The following is a 13,388-nucleotide window of genomic DNA, read 5'->3' as shown; positions in this document are numbered from 1 at the left end:
AGGTAGGGCGCTTCGTCATGGCGTAGGGGGAACTGGGGGGAATAGCGTGATCCTCCCATGTGCTACGTCCTCCTGGTGAAACTACTCTCTGTCAACTGAAAAGAAGCGGTTGGTGATTCCACATGTATCGGAGGAGACGTGGTAGTCTGCAGCCCTCCCCCAGCTCAGCAGAGGGGGTGGAGCAGCGACCGGGACGGCTCTGAAAATAGGGTAATTGGCCAAATACAATTTGGGAGAAGAAAAAAAAAAGTTAAAAACAGAATGAAATCGCTATTTAGACTTGACATTTCTGAACCTGTAAGTGTAGTTTAGTCACCAAGTCTAAATGGTTCAGATTAGGGCAAATGTTTTGGTCTGGACAGTCTAGTCTGATAAATGCTATTAGAAAATGGTTAAGTTTAGATTAAAAAAGGAAGAAGACGTTAGATACAACACTCCAAAATGTACTGATAAGATGGTTATTAATATTTCTAAGCATCTGCTAATGTTAACAAGTGTGTTGGAAGAGCTTGTAGGTGCCCTATTACTCACTTATGGATCACTATTTATAGCTAATAATAAGAAAGCATTTCCAGTTATTATGTTTGGATCTCAGTGTTATCTGACTACATCTCGTTAGTGTTTCTTGAAAAACAAAATCCAGTAGAGTTATAATGACTCAAGAATAACTTGAGCTCTTATCATTTGATCTGAGTAAGCAAGGTTGGAGGTCGTTTTTCAGGAGAGAAGAAGGATGAAGAATGTCTGTCTGTCATTGGTGTTCAACAGACCTCGGTTATATGTAGGAGAAATACGTGAGAGAGAAGATCTCTTTCACAAATCTCTTTAGATTCGGGAAAAACAGATCGTTTGGAGAGTTGTTTTGTACCTACAGGAGCCCTGGAGGGACACAAAGTGGAGGAAAACATATTTCTCGTGGCTCATATGCCCCCTCCCTAATTGCAATTGCTATCGCAGCAGTTAAAAGGAAAACGGGGGAGTAAAAATGTTAACGTTCCCATACGTACCCATGTGATCGATTCAGCAAATATGTGTGAGATGGCGGAGTGAGACAGGAAGCGAGTGACAGAAGAGAGAGCGAGAGAGAGATTAGTATTTGACCCTTTTATTGCAATTAAAAAAACCTGTTGAAATAATTGTTTAGTTTTTGTGAGACGGTAAGTGATGCTGACTCTCACAGCGCTGTTTGCTAACTACAGTAGGATATCATGCAGAGAGAGAGGAGACAGAGGGGGAGAGAGACAAAGGGGTAGACAGAGAGAGGTAGAGAGACAGATATTTTTTTTATTTTAAAGTGTTCTTTATTTAAATCAAATTGTCAACTTACAAATGAGTACTTAACATACATATCCAACATACCCTAAAATAATCATTCAAGAGCAGCTCCAAAATATGAAACAACAAACAAAAAACAGGCTCGCCTTCCATAAGACCCCCATTTAACTGAGCTCTGCAGCAAAGATCAGCTCATCCTCCATGGCTGAACATAGCACCCCTCTATCTCTATAACACCAGATGGTTGTCGATTTGTCTAGATCCTTCATTGCTCAGTAATAATTAAAATCTACCATTATCCTGGCCTTGACCATCCTGGTAAACAAGAATTCAACATCGCAATCTACAGATTCTTCAATTCTTTTATTCCGGCAGTTATATTTTAAATGTTGGCTATATTTAAAACCAAGAATAAAAGTAACTTTGTTAAAAACTGCATGTTAATCAGTGCATGTTAATCAATGCCATAGAGCTGATGACACCAGGTTGTTGATTAGTAACAAGTTACCCCTATGTGACGTTTTTGGTAAAATCCTTTTCCACTTCTTAAGATGTCCTTCTAATTTTTCTAAAACATTCTTCCAATTCTTATTCATAAAAGATTCGCTCCCCACAAACACCCAGATATTTCATCCCTCCAATTTTCCATGTCAACCCCCTAGGTAACATGATTTTACTGCTCAGTCCCTCTTCTAACATCAGTGCCTCACTTTCCCCCCAGTTAACCTTCGCTGATGATATTTTACCAAGCCTGTTAACATTTTTTACGAGAACATCAGTATGTCTTTGTTCCTTTTCAAAAATAGCTACATCATCTGCATAGGTGGAGAGTTTAAGTGTTGCATTGCAATCGGGAAAAGCGACTCCGGATAACTCACACCTCAATTTATGCAGCAGGGGCTCAATGGCCAGAGAATACAACATTCCAGACAAAGAACTTTCCTGCCTAATTCCCCCCTGGACCTTAAAAGGAGAACTCAAACCACCGTTAATTTTAAGTACACTCTCAATGTGACTGTTCAAAACCTCGATCTTAGCTATAAAACCTGGGCCGAAACTGAAAGCTTTCATAGTTTGCCGCAAGTGCTGGTGTTCAACCCAGTCAAAAGCCTTTCCCTGATCTATGGAAATAAGACCAGTTTCAACTCATAGCAAACTAGAGATGTCCAACACATCCCTAATTTAAGTAGTGTTGTCAGTGATCAGCCTGCTGGGCACACACTAGGTCTGGTCAACATGGATAGCCTCCTGCATCACTTTTCTCAGTCTGTTTGCTAACACCTTAGAAAAGATCTTGTAGGGTGCTACACATTATATGGTTGAGGTGAGTTTTCCCCCCTTCACTGTGAAGCGCTTTGGGTATCAATATAAAGCACTATATTAATCTAATCCATTATATAATTATTATTATTGTTATTGTTATTATTGTTACTATGATTATTAACTAATGCAGAGCAGGGACATTGGCTGCCAGTCAACGGGTAACCCATCTCTGCCAGATGCCTTGCCATTCTCCAGACTTTGCAAAGTCTGGAGTTCTTCAGGGGACAGTTGTGCCTCAACCTCTGTGTCGAGTGTCTCCTCAATCATAGAATGGTTCAGCCTCCAGCGCATCCTATCCTGATCACCATAAAACCTGATGCATATTTCTGAATCTTAGAAGACGCTGAAAGCTGTACACCAGAGTTAGCACATGTAGAGGGAATGTTTTTTCTCTGCGCATTTTTGCACTCTAAACTAAAGAAAAAGTGAGAAGGGGCATCCATATGTGTGTTCTTCAGAAAGTGTGAGCAGACAAGTGCCCCCTGTGCTATAATACCCAGCAGGTTAGCCAAAGTAGACTTTTTGGATATGAGAGCCTCTATATGGCCTCGATCTACCGTGGAATCGTGCTAAATTCTGTTGTTCCATCATTTCAATCTCTAGCTCTCTCATAGATCTGGCTACGTCTCTGGTGACATTGCGAGTGTACTGCTGGCAAAACTGCTTTATCTGGCACTTGCCAATGCCCCATCATTGCTGTAAAGAGCTAAAATCAGAACGTCTGTTTCTGTATTGACCTCAAACAAACTTAAAAGCATCTCTAAAATTGACCTTTCGCAAAGTACCCCCCCCCCCCCCCTTAGTTACTGTTGTCATGCCCATCAAGCTTTTCAGAACCATCCAGGAAGTAGCCGGAAAACCCCAAAACATGAAGGAAGAAATCAGCGCATTCCCAGAGAAAATAAGTGATGTATTTTGGAGTAATTCATCCTTAATATCATCCCGTGAAAGGCAGAAGGGGTTACAGTATGCAGGAGGGATACATTCAGAATATTAAAAGTAAAACTGACTTGCGTGGACTCCGGGCTGCTGGGTGCTACTGTAATTGAGAGTAAAGCTTACCTGTCGCAATCAAAGAATGATAAACCCCATCAACTAATTCTGAAACACATTGTGGACCAATTGTGCTCTTGCACTGTAGGGTAAGTTAAATATTTCAGCTATTATTGGTATATTTTTGTTAATCCATTGTCAACATCACCATATTATAATGTTGATTTTGGCCAAGGTTCCCCATGGCGTTCTTTTATCCAGGCTTTTTCGGGGGTTTTGTATGGGCTCCTGGGGGTTGCAGGGCAGCCAGGGACATGCCCCGGGGCCGGGGGAACCGCCCCATGTTTTTTTTTTACCTTTGGACCAGAACCGGTATTTTCAACAAAAGAAGGCAAACAAGATGCCTCCGCAGGCGGGATAACTTTTCTGAATGGCTGGTCCCTGGATATGAGGAGGTCAGACTGGCCAGAAACCATCCCAGCCGACCCTCCCCATGGGTCTTTATGCTCTGAAATGAAAGGTGGAACCTGGCTAACCTGCGACTAGCATAACATACTATTGTTTAACCACTGCAAAAGCATCTTTTTTTCTTTCTTTTTTTTAACTTATATTTATTGGATTTTGCATTTTACAAATCACAGAATCATCATGTGAAATAAATCCAGTATCATTCCCATCCCTCCCTTGCTCCCTAAAATGTCTCCAACCCCCCCCCCCCACACACACACACACATATATATCCTCCGAAATGACATAAGTACAAATAAATATACGACAGATATACAATGACCTCATTTACATAAACACAGACAAGGGAGGGGAAAAATACACTCATTTTTATCTTTTTAAACTAATTCTTAATTAGACTGTTACAGTTCTGCTCCAACCAAGAAATAACTAGGTTCTGAACTATCCCAGTCTGTTTTAAATTGTCAGAGTCCAGTCAGAATGAGGTGTAAATAATAGGTCATGTTAGATACTCAGTTTAACATAATCAGTCAGTACTAGATCGAGTTCTGTTACAAATGTAACACAACGATCCTGTATCACTCTGTTCACAACAGTCACACAGCAGTTTTGAGTCACATCTATGACACCGTGGCATTGTTAAAGTAATGTTGTCAACTTGTGATTTTATTTAACTGTCATGTTGTTGTCATTTTATAATTATTAATATTACTGTTAAGAGCACTCAATTTAGAAAATTAATTTGTAAATGCACGGAGAAGGTTGATGCTTCACTGAAGTTGATGCTTCTTGACTCTGTAAAAGACCGGATCTCTCTCACTCTCCTCTCTCTCGCTGTCTGTTTCTCTCTCGCTCTCTGTCTGTCTGTCTGTCTGTCTTTCTCTCTCTATATATATCCTCTGTCTCTCTCTGTCTCTTTCTGTCTCTCTCTCTCTCTCTCTCTCTCTCTCTCTCTCTCTCTCTCTCTCTCTCTCTCTCTCTCTCTCTCTCTCTCTCTCTCTCTCTCTCTCTCTCTCTCTCTCTCTCTGTCTGTCTCTCTCAATTCAAATTCAAATAGCTTTATTGACATGCACAAAAAATATGTTTTTGCCAAAGCAGTTTGCAAAAGGTTCAAACATTACATCTCTCTCTGTGTCTCTCTGTCTCTCCTCTCTCTGTCTCCCCCCCCTCTCCCTCTCTCTTGCTCTTTCTGTCTGTCTCTCTGTCTATCTCGCTCCTCTGTCTCTCTGTCTCTGTCTGTCTGTCTATTTCAATTTTTCAATTCAATATGTGCTTTATTGGCATGACATATGTGTACATATTGCCAAAGCATGTAAAACAACAACACAATACAACAATGATTATAATAATAACAGTAACAACAACAATGATTATTATATCAAAGAACAACAGTAGCAATAGGTGCCGTCACCCACTGTCTCTCAGGTTGTGGCAGGAAAATATAAATCTTGCTGCAATGCTCGCCGCTGGCCCCCCTCCCCCCCAGGACCACCCGCAGTTTACCTGCGTCCTCCATTTCCTGGTACTCTGGAGTCACATGTTCCAGCTCCTTGACAAAAGCTCATCGCTGTTTTTTAAATGTGTCACATTTAAGGAGGAAGTGCACCTCTGTCTCCATCTCATCTGTTTTGCACTGACCACATGTTTGTTGCTCTTTTGGCAACCACGTCTTTTTGTGTCTCCCCTTTTCAATGGCTAGACTGTGGTCACTGAGCCTGTATTTGGTGAGGGTCTGTCGCTGCTTCCTGTCTCTGACAGTTAAGAGGTATTCTTCCAAATCATAGTTTGTTTTTAGGGCCCAATAGACTTCTAGTTTGTTTTGAGTTTGATTTCAGCGTTCCAATGTTTCACATACTTGTTCTTGCTTTGTAATATAGCCTGATTTATCGTAATGTCTGTTTGCAATATAGTGCTGGCCTGAGGTTGGTTGGTCATAGTATTTGTTAAAGGGTAGTATTTGTTTTTTGTCTGTCTCTGTCTGTCTCTCTCTCCTGTCTTTCTTTCTCTGTCTGTCTGTCTCTCGCATCTCTGTCTGTCTGTCTGTCTGTCTGTCTGTCTCTCTCTCTCTCTCAATTCAGTTCTAATCAGTGATGCTTATTGGCATGACTGCATTAATTGCAATGTTGCCAAAGCAGGTGACAGCAAAACAGGTCAACAGAGTACAAAAACAAACAAAATGAAAAAGGAATAGATAGATCTGGCAGAAACATAGAACAACAATTGAACAGCAACTGACAATAACTGACAGTGTTTTGGTCACTCACTGACCCTTAGGCTATGGCATTCTGACACATATTGTGCCGCAAGGTGTGACCTTTGACCCTCTCCTAAAATAAGTGGCCATTATTCTTTCACATCCAGGAGTAGAACATTTGGAATCTGGTTTTCAAATTTTTCCTGGTATTTTTCTCGTTATGTTCTGGAATTTCTCACAATTTAGCAGGAAGTGCATCTCTGTCTCCACCACACCTGCCGTACAGTGACCACATATTCTTTGCTCTTTTGGTAGCCAAGATGTTTTGTGTGTCTGTCCTTTTCAGTGGCTAGACTGTGGTCAGTGTGAGCCTGTACTTGGTAAGGATGTGTCTCTGCTGACTGTCTCTGACAGTGGACAGATAGTCAGCCAGTTTGCATTCTCTTTTTAGGGCCTGATAACATTCTAATTTATGTTGTCATTTGGTTTCTATGTTCCAATGTTCCACATATGAGTTGTTGCATTGTGTAATGATGTGGTTTACTCTAATCTGTGGTTGGTTAGCAGTGCTGGTCTGAAACTCATCTGTGTTAGTGGTTACGGGGTTAGTTAGTTTCACAACCAGCTGACTGAGGGGACTCTTTCTTAGCTCTTGGATTTGGAATGCTTTAAACTGCAGTGTGTGGTGGGGACGTGATTTAAGGTGCATCCAGAATTTAAGTGATGTTTTGGATATTTATTATCAATGGGAAACGACCTAATTCTGCCCTGCATGCAACTGTTGGTGTTTTCTTTTGTACGTTTAGCAATTTTCGACAGAATTCTGTATGCAGGGCTTCTATTGAATGTTTGTCCCATCTAGTGTATTCTTGCTGACTGAGTGGACCCCATACTTCACTTCCATATACTGCAATGGGCAGGAGGACACTGTCAAAGATTTTGGACCGGATTTTTATTGGGATGTCTGTTTTATAGAATTTTCTTTTTATTGCATAGAAAGCTCTTCAGGCTTTCTCTTTAAGTGCATTCACTGCCAGACCAAAGTGTTCTGAGGCACTGACCCTCAGTCCCAGGTCATCATAGTTTAACGTGTGCTCTAGGGTGGTGTTACCTAGAGTAAATAGGTGTCTACTTTCCTGACATCTGGGCTTCTTCTGGAAGATCATAATTTTTGTCTTTTTTAAGTTTATTGCCAGGTCCCAGTTCTGACAGTATTCTCTAGCAGATCCAGATGCTGCTGTAGACCCTGTTCTGTGGGTGACAGCAGCACCAGGTCATCTGCATAGAGCAAGAATTTAACGTCTGTGTTGTTTAGGGTGAGGCCAGGCGCTGCGGATTGTTCCAGTAACACCGCTAACTCACTGATGTAGATATTGAACAGGGTTGGGCACAAACTGCAGCCCTGTCTCACCCCTCGCCCTTCAGTGAACTATTCTGTTCTTTTGTCGCCAAGTTTTACTCCACACTTATTTTCCAGATATATAGATTTGATTATGTCAGACACTTTTCCCCCTACGCCACTTTGGATGATTTCATAGTATAAGCCATCGTGCCAGATAGAATCAAATGCTTTCTTAAAATCAATGAAGCATGCAAACATTTTTCCTTTATTTTTTGGTGAACATGTTGATTATCAGGGTGTGTAGGGTGTAGATGTGATCTGTAGTGCGGTGATTTGGTAGAAAGCCAATCTGACTCTCTCTCTCTCTCTCTCTCTCTCTCTCTCTCTCTCTCTCTCTCTCTCTCTCTCTCTCTCTCTCTCTCTCTCTCTCTCTCTCTCTCTCTATCTATCTCTCTCCTGGTTCTGTCTCTCTTCTGTCTCTCTTGCTCTCTCTCTCGCTCTGTCTCTGTCTATCTCTCTCCTCTCTGTCTATCTCTCTCTGTTTCTCTCCCCTCTCTCTGTCTATCTCTCTCCTCTGTCTTTCTCTCGCTCCTCTCTCCTCTGTCTCTCTCTCTTTCCTCTCTCTCTCTGTCTCTCCTCTCTCTGTCTATCTCTCTCTGTCTCCTCTGTCTATCTCTGTGTCTGTCTCTCTCTCTCTCTCTCTATTTCCTTTCTAGCTCTTTATCTCTGTCTGTGTTCCTTGCTTGTTTTCTTTCTTGTCTATCTGTGTTGTACTTTCAGGTAAAGCGGTGAGTGTGTGTGTGTTGGGGGGGGACTGTATAAAGCAATAATTCCTCTCCAGCTTGTCAGCTTGACTCAGAGAGCAGAAAACGTCCTACTGTGTTTAGATCACTGCCTGGAAAACACACACATACAAACACACACAGAGGGTATGAGGGATGACTTTACAGCATGATGTTGCTATATTTCCTGTCTGGTCTACTAGCCTTTCTCCATCTATGGGAGGCAAACTTCAGAAAATTGTGCAAAGATATAATCACACATATTTCACACAGAGTATTTATTTACATGAAGCCCAGTCTCTCTCTCTCTCTCTCTCTCTCTCTCTCTCTCTCTCTCTCTCTCTCTCTCTCTCTCTCTCTCTCTCTGTCTCTCTTTTTCTCTGTCTCTGTCTCTCTCGCTCTAATTAGCAGTACTAGCTGACATGTTGACATAACGTAATCTTTCTGTGGGGTATTCCTCCAGAACAACACTACATGGAATCACGTACATATTTCCAGGGTTACTCTCCTCTCTCTCTCTCCTCTCTCTATCTCTCTCGCTCCCTCCCTCCCTCTTGCTCTCTCTCCTCTCCCTTATCTGTCTCTCTCTTGCTCGCTCTCCCTTCTCTGTCTCGCTCTGTCACTTGCTCTCTATCTCTTGCTCCTCTCTCTCTCTGTCTCTCTGGCGCCTCTCCATGTCTCTCTCTCACTCCTCTCTCTCTCTGTCTTTCTCGCTCCTCTCAATTCAATTCAATTCAATTCAATTCAATATGTGCTTTATTGGCATGACATACGTGTACATATTGCCAAAGCATGTAAAACAACAACACAATACAACCATGATTATAATAATAACAACAATGATTATTATATCAAACAACAGTAGCAATAGGTGCCGTCACCCACTGTCTCTCAGGTTGTGGCAGGAAAGTATAAATCTTGCTGCAATGCTCGCCGCTGGCTCCCCTCCCAGGACCACCCACAGTTTACCTGCGTCGTCCATTTCCTGGTACTCTGGAGTCACATGTTCCAGCTCCTGGACAAAAGCCCGGCGCTGTTTTTCAAATTTTTCACATTTAAGGAGGAAGTGCACCTCTGTCTCCACCTAATCTGTCATGCACTGACCACATGTTCATTGCTCTTTTGGCAACCACGTCTTTTGTGTCTCCCCTTTTCAATGGCTAGGCTGTGGTCACTGAGCCTGTATTTGGTGAGGATCTGTCGCTGCTTCCTGTCTCTGACAGTTAAGAGGTGTTCTTCCAAATCATAGTTTGTTTTTAGGGCCCGATAGACTTCTAGTTTGTTTTGAGTTTTGATTTCAGCGTTCCAATCTTTCAAATAATTGTTCTTGCTTTGTAATATAGCCTGATTTATCGTAATATTTGTTTGGAATGCAGTGCTGGCCTGAGGTTGGTTGGTCTTAGTATTTGTTAAGGGGTTAGTGAGTCTCGGAGCCAGCTGCTTCAGGGGACTCTTTTCGGGGTTCAGTTCTTGGGTTTTCAGAGCTTTAACGTGCAGTGTATTTGTTGGGCTTGTATTTAAGTGCATCCAGAAATTTAGAGATCTTTTTTGTACTTTTATCAATAATGGAATCCGGCCTAATTCTGCCCTACATGCGTTGTTTGGTGTTTTCCTTTGTATTTTCAGAATCATTCTACAGAATTCAGCATGTAGGGTTTCTGCTGGATGCTTGTCCCATCTAGTGTAGCTGGAAAGACTGAGTGGACCCCATACCTCACTTCCATATAGCGCAATGGGCAGAATTACACTATCAAACAGTTTGCACCAGATGGAGATTGGTATATCAGTGTTAAAGAATTTATGTATAATTGCATATAGAGCTCTGCGAGCTTTTTGTTTGAGATTATTCACTGCCCTACCGAAACTCCCCGATGCTGTAATAATTAGACCAAGGTAAGTAAACTGCATCGTATGCTCTAAGGTGATGCTACCTAGAGTCAACTGGTATCTATTTTCCTGACATCTGGGCTTCTTCTGAAAGATCATTACTTTTGTCTCTTTTGGATTTATTGCCAGGGCCCAGTGCTGGCAATAGTCCTCAAGCAGGTCTAGTAGTTGTTGCAGCCCATCTGCAGTTGGTGACAACAAAACTAGATCATCTGCATAAAGCAAAAATTTTCCTTCCATGTCATACAGGGGGAGACCTGGGGCTGCAGACTGTTCCAGCTGTACCGCCAGTTCATTAATATTAAACAGTGTCGGGCTAAGTCCACAGCCCTGTCTCAGCCCTCTATTCTGAGTGAAGAACTCAGTGTGTTTGTCTCCGATCTTTACTGCACATTTGTTGTCCGAATACATTGACTTTATTATGTCATACACTTTACCCCCTACACCACTTTGTAAAATTTTATAGTATAGTCCTTTATGCCAAATAGAGTCAAAAGCTTTTTTGAAGTCAATAAAACAAGCAAATATTTTTCCATTTTTGGTTTGATTCACATTTTCATTTATGAGGGTGTGTAGGGTGTAAATATGGTCCGTAGTCCGGTGATTTGGGAGGAAGCCAATTTGACCTTTGTTCAGGACATTGTGTTCGTTAAGGAGGGTTAGAATTCGATTGTTCAAAATGCTATTGAACACCTTCCCCAGACTACTGCTCACACAAATGCCTCTGAAATTATTAGGATCCAATTTGTCTCAATTTTTATGAATAGGAGTTATAAACCCTTTGCTCCAGATGTCAGGAAAATATCCCGAACTTAGAAGGATGTTGAACAATTTGAGTACTGCCCTTTGCAGCTCAGGTGTGCTGTTTTTAAGCATCTCGCTTCTGATGCTGTCAAGGCCACAAGCTTTATTGGGTTTTAAGGATTTGAGCTTCTGTGCCAATTCCTCTTGCGTTACTGGGAAATCCAGTGGGTTTTGGTTGTCTTTTATAGTGCATTCGAGCAACTGTAATTTTTGTTTGATCAGATTGTAATTGGAATTTGAGTGTTCTTGTTGGATTTCCGAATAGATGTGTTCAAAATGATTTTTTCCAAATTTCTCCATTTTGGATAGGCAGGTCTTGTGGTTTTGTAGAGCTCAAATTACACATTTCCCAGAATTGGTTTTGATTCAGGGAATTTTCTATTTCCTGTAGGGTTCTATCTACGTGGCTTTGTTTTTTCATTCTTAATGTGTGTTTATATAGTTTTAATTTTTCGCTATTTTTCTTTCTTTTTTTCCATATCTTGAGGTTGGCGGTGTTTAAGGTTTGACAATTTACGCAGCTCTTTTCTTATATTTTTACAATCGTTGTCAAACCATTTTTCATTTTCAGATTGTTTCTTTTTTCTGTTGTGGGTCCTTGGTAGGACCATGTTTGCTGTCGTCTGAAAGATACAATTGATTTCATTGACAGCTTGGTTGGTACTGTCCTTATTAGTTTCAAATGGTTTGTTAGTGAAGTTAGTAATCATATTAAGTAATTTGGATGAATTTAGGATCTTGATAAATTTTTCTGCACTGTCTGGAGCCCATCTGTAGGTCTTATTAATTTTGAACAGCTTGCTGGGCTCCTCTATAGGCTTTTGAGTCAGGTTAATAGTTTTGAAGAAAATCATAATTTGTTTATGGTCAGAAAGAGGAGTTTGTTGTCTGACAGTGAATGTGTTGAAGGAGGTGGGGTCCATGTCAGTTATTGCATAGTCAACTACACTAGCTCCAAGACCTGAGCAACATGTGAACCTTCCCAAAGGGTCTCCTCTGATCCTACCATTAAGTGTGTACAGGCCAGAGGCGCAACAGAGGTGCACTAGCTCCTTACCAGCCTTGGTCACAGTACGGTCGAGGGAGCTCCTTTAAATGAGGGTTGGGGAGAGGTACAGGGAATGTTTCACTGTCTTCTCTCCTCCTCTCTCGTTGTGACTCATATCCAGTGTGCTGCATGCCAGCCAGCAGGAGGACCTGCAAGGCACAACAAAAGGAAGGAGAAGAAGAATTACATGTAGCTGCCAAACAGTCACTCAGTCAGCCATTTGTCTGAGCCAGTCACATGTCACTCATGAGCTCTTTGCCCTGATTGGCTGGCTGATCCTAGCAAAGTGGCCAATGATGTTATTGTGTTTGTCAGGAAGGTGCTTAGAGAAGAGATGTCTGAGAAGAAGAAGAAAAACGACAGGAGAGAGCGGATCAGAAAGAACGAGTGTAAAGACAGACCCTCTGCTCCTTAAAGTGGATCATCTGGTTTTTAGAAAAATACCATCAGATTCACCAGTTAGACCAGCAGCAAAAATCACTGCGTTTGATTGGTCGTGTCTCCCCTCGTTCATAAACAGCGTGTGGTAGAGTCCCTGACCAACAACACATGTTACACCCCAGTACAACACACTGTCCAGCAATACTCTGTGTGTGTGTGTGTGTGTGTGTGTGTGTGTGTGCTGCTTTTGAACTTGGTGCTATGTGAGTCTTGTCAAGCCGTTTCATTGGTCAGAGTTATTTGGTTTGGCGTGTTCAGGATGAGGAGCCCAGATGCTGCAGTCTTCACATCTGGCCTACAAACCTCACAAAATACAAGCAGGTCACTTACGCCCCTTTTCCACTGCATGGTACCGGCCCGGCTTGACTCGACTCGCAGTGTCGTTTTCCATGACCTCAGCAGTACCTCTTAGTGTAGCAGTACCTCTCAGTGTAAAAGTACCTCTTAGTGTAGCAGTACCTCTCAGTGTAGCAGTACCTCTCAGTGTAAAAGTACCTCTCAGTGTAGCAGTACCCCTCAGTGTAGCAGTACCTCTCAGTGTAGCAGTACCCCTCAGTGTAGCAGTACCTCTCAGTGTGGCAGTACCCCTCAGTGTAGCAGTACCTCTCAGTGTAGTAGTACCTCTCAGTGTGGCAGTACCCCTCAGTGTAGCAGTACCTCTCAGTGTAGCAGTACCCCTCAGTGTAGCAGTACCCCTCAGTGTAGCAGTACCTCTCAGTGTAGCAGTACCCCTCAGTGTAGCAGTACCCCTCAGTGTAGCAGTACCCCTCAGTGTAGCAGTACCTCTCAGTGTAGCAGTACCCCTCAGTGTAGCAGTACCCCTCAGTGTAG

The 13,388-nt window shown here is 42.2% G+C and overlaps 1 protein-coding gene across 1 annotated transcript in view; it reads left to right on the top strand.

Moving 5' to 3' along the window:
• scn5lab (sodium channel, voltage gated, type V-like, alpha b) overlaps positions 1–13,388 on the top strand; it is a 283,003-nt gene that overhangs the window by 149,315 nt on the left and 120,300 nt on the right. The window lies entirely within an intron of this gene.

Source organism: Lampris incognitus, chromosome 19 (genome assembly GCF_029633865.1).
Source record: "Lampris incognitus isolate fLamInc1 chromosome 19, fLamInc1.hap2, whole genome shotgun sequence".
NCBI classification, from domain to species: Eukaryota; Metazoa; Chordata; class Actinopteri; order Lampriformes; family Lampridae; genus Lampris; species Lampris incognitus.
The sequence above is the reverse complement of the archived record's forward strand: the minus strand, read 5'-3'. Positions and strand labels throughout refer to the sequence as shown.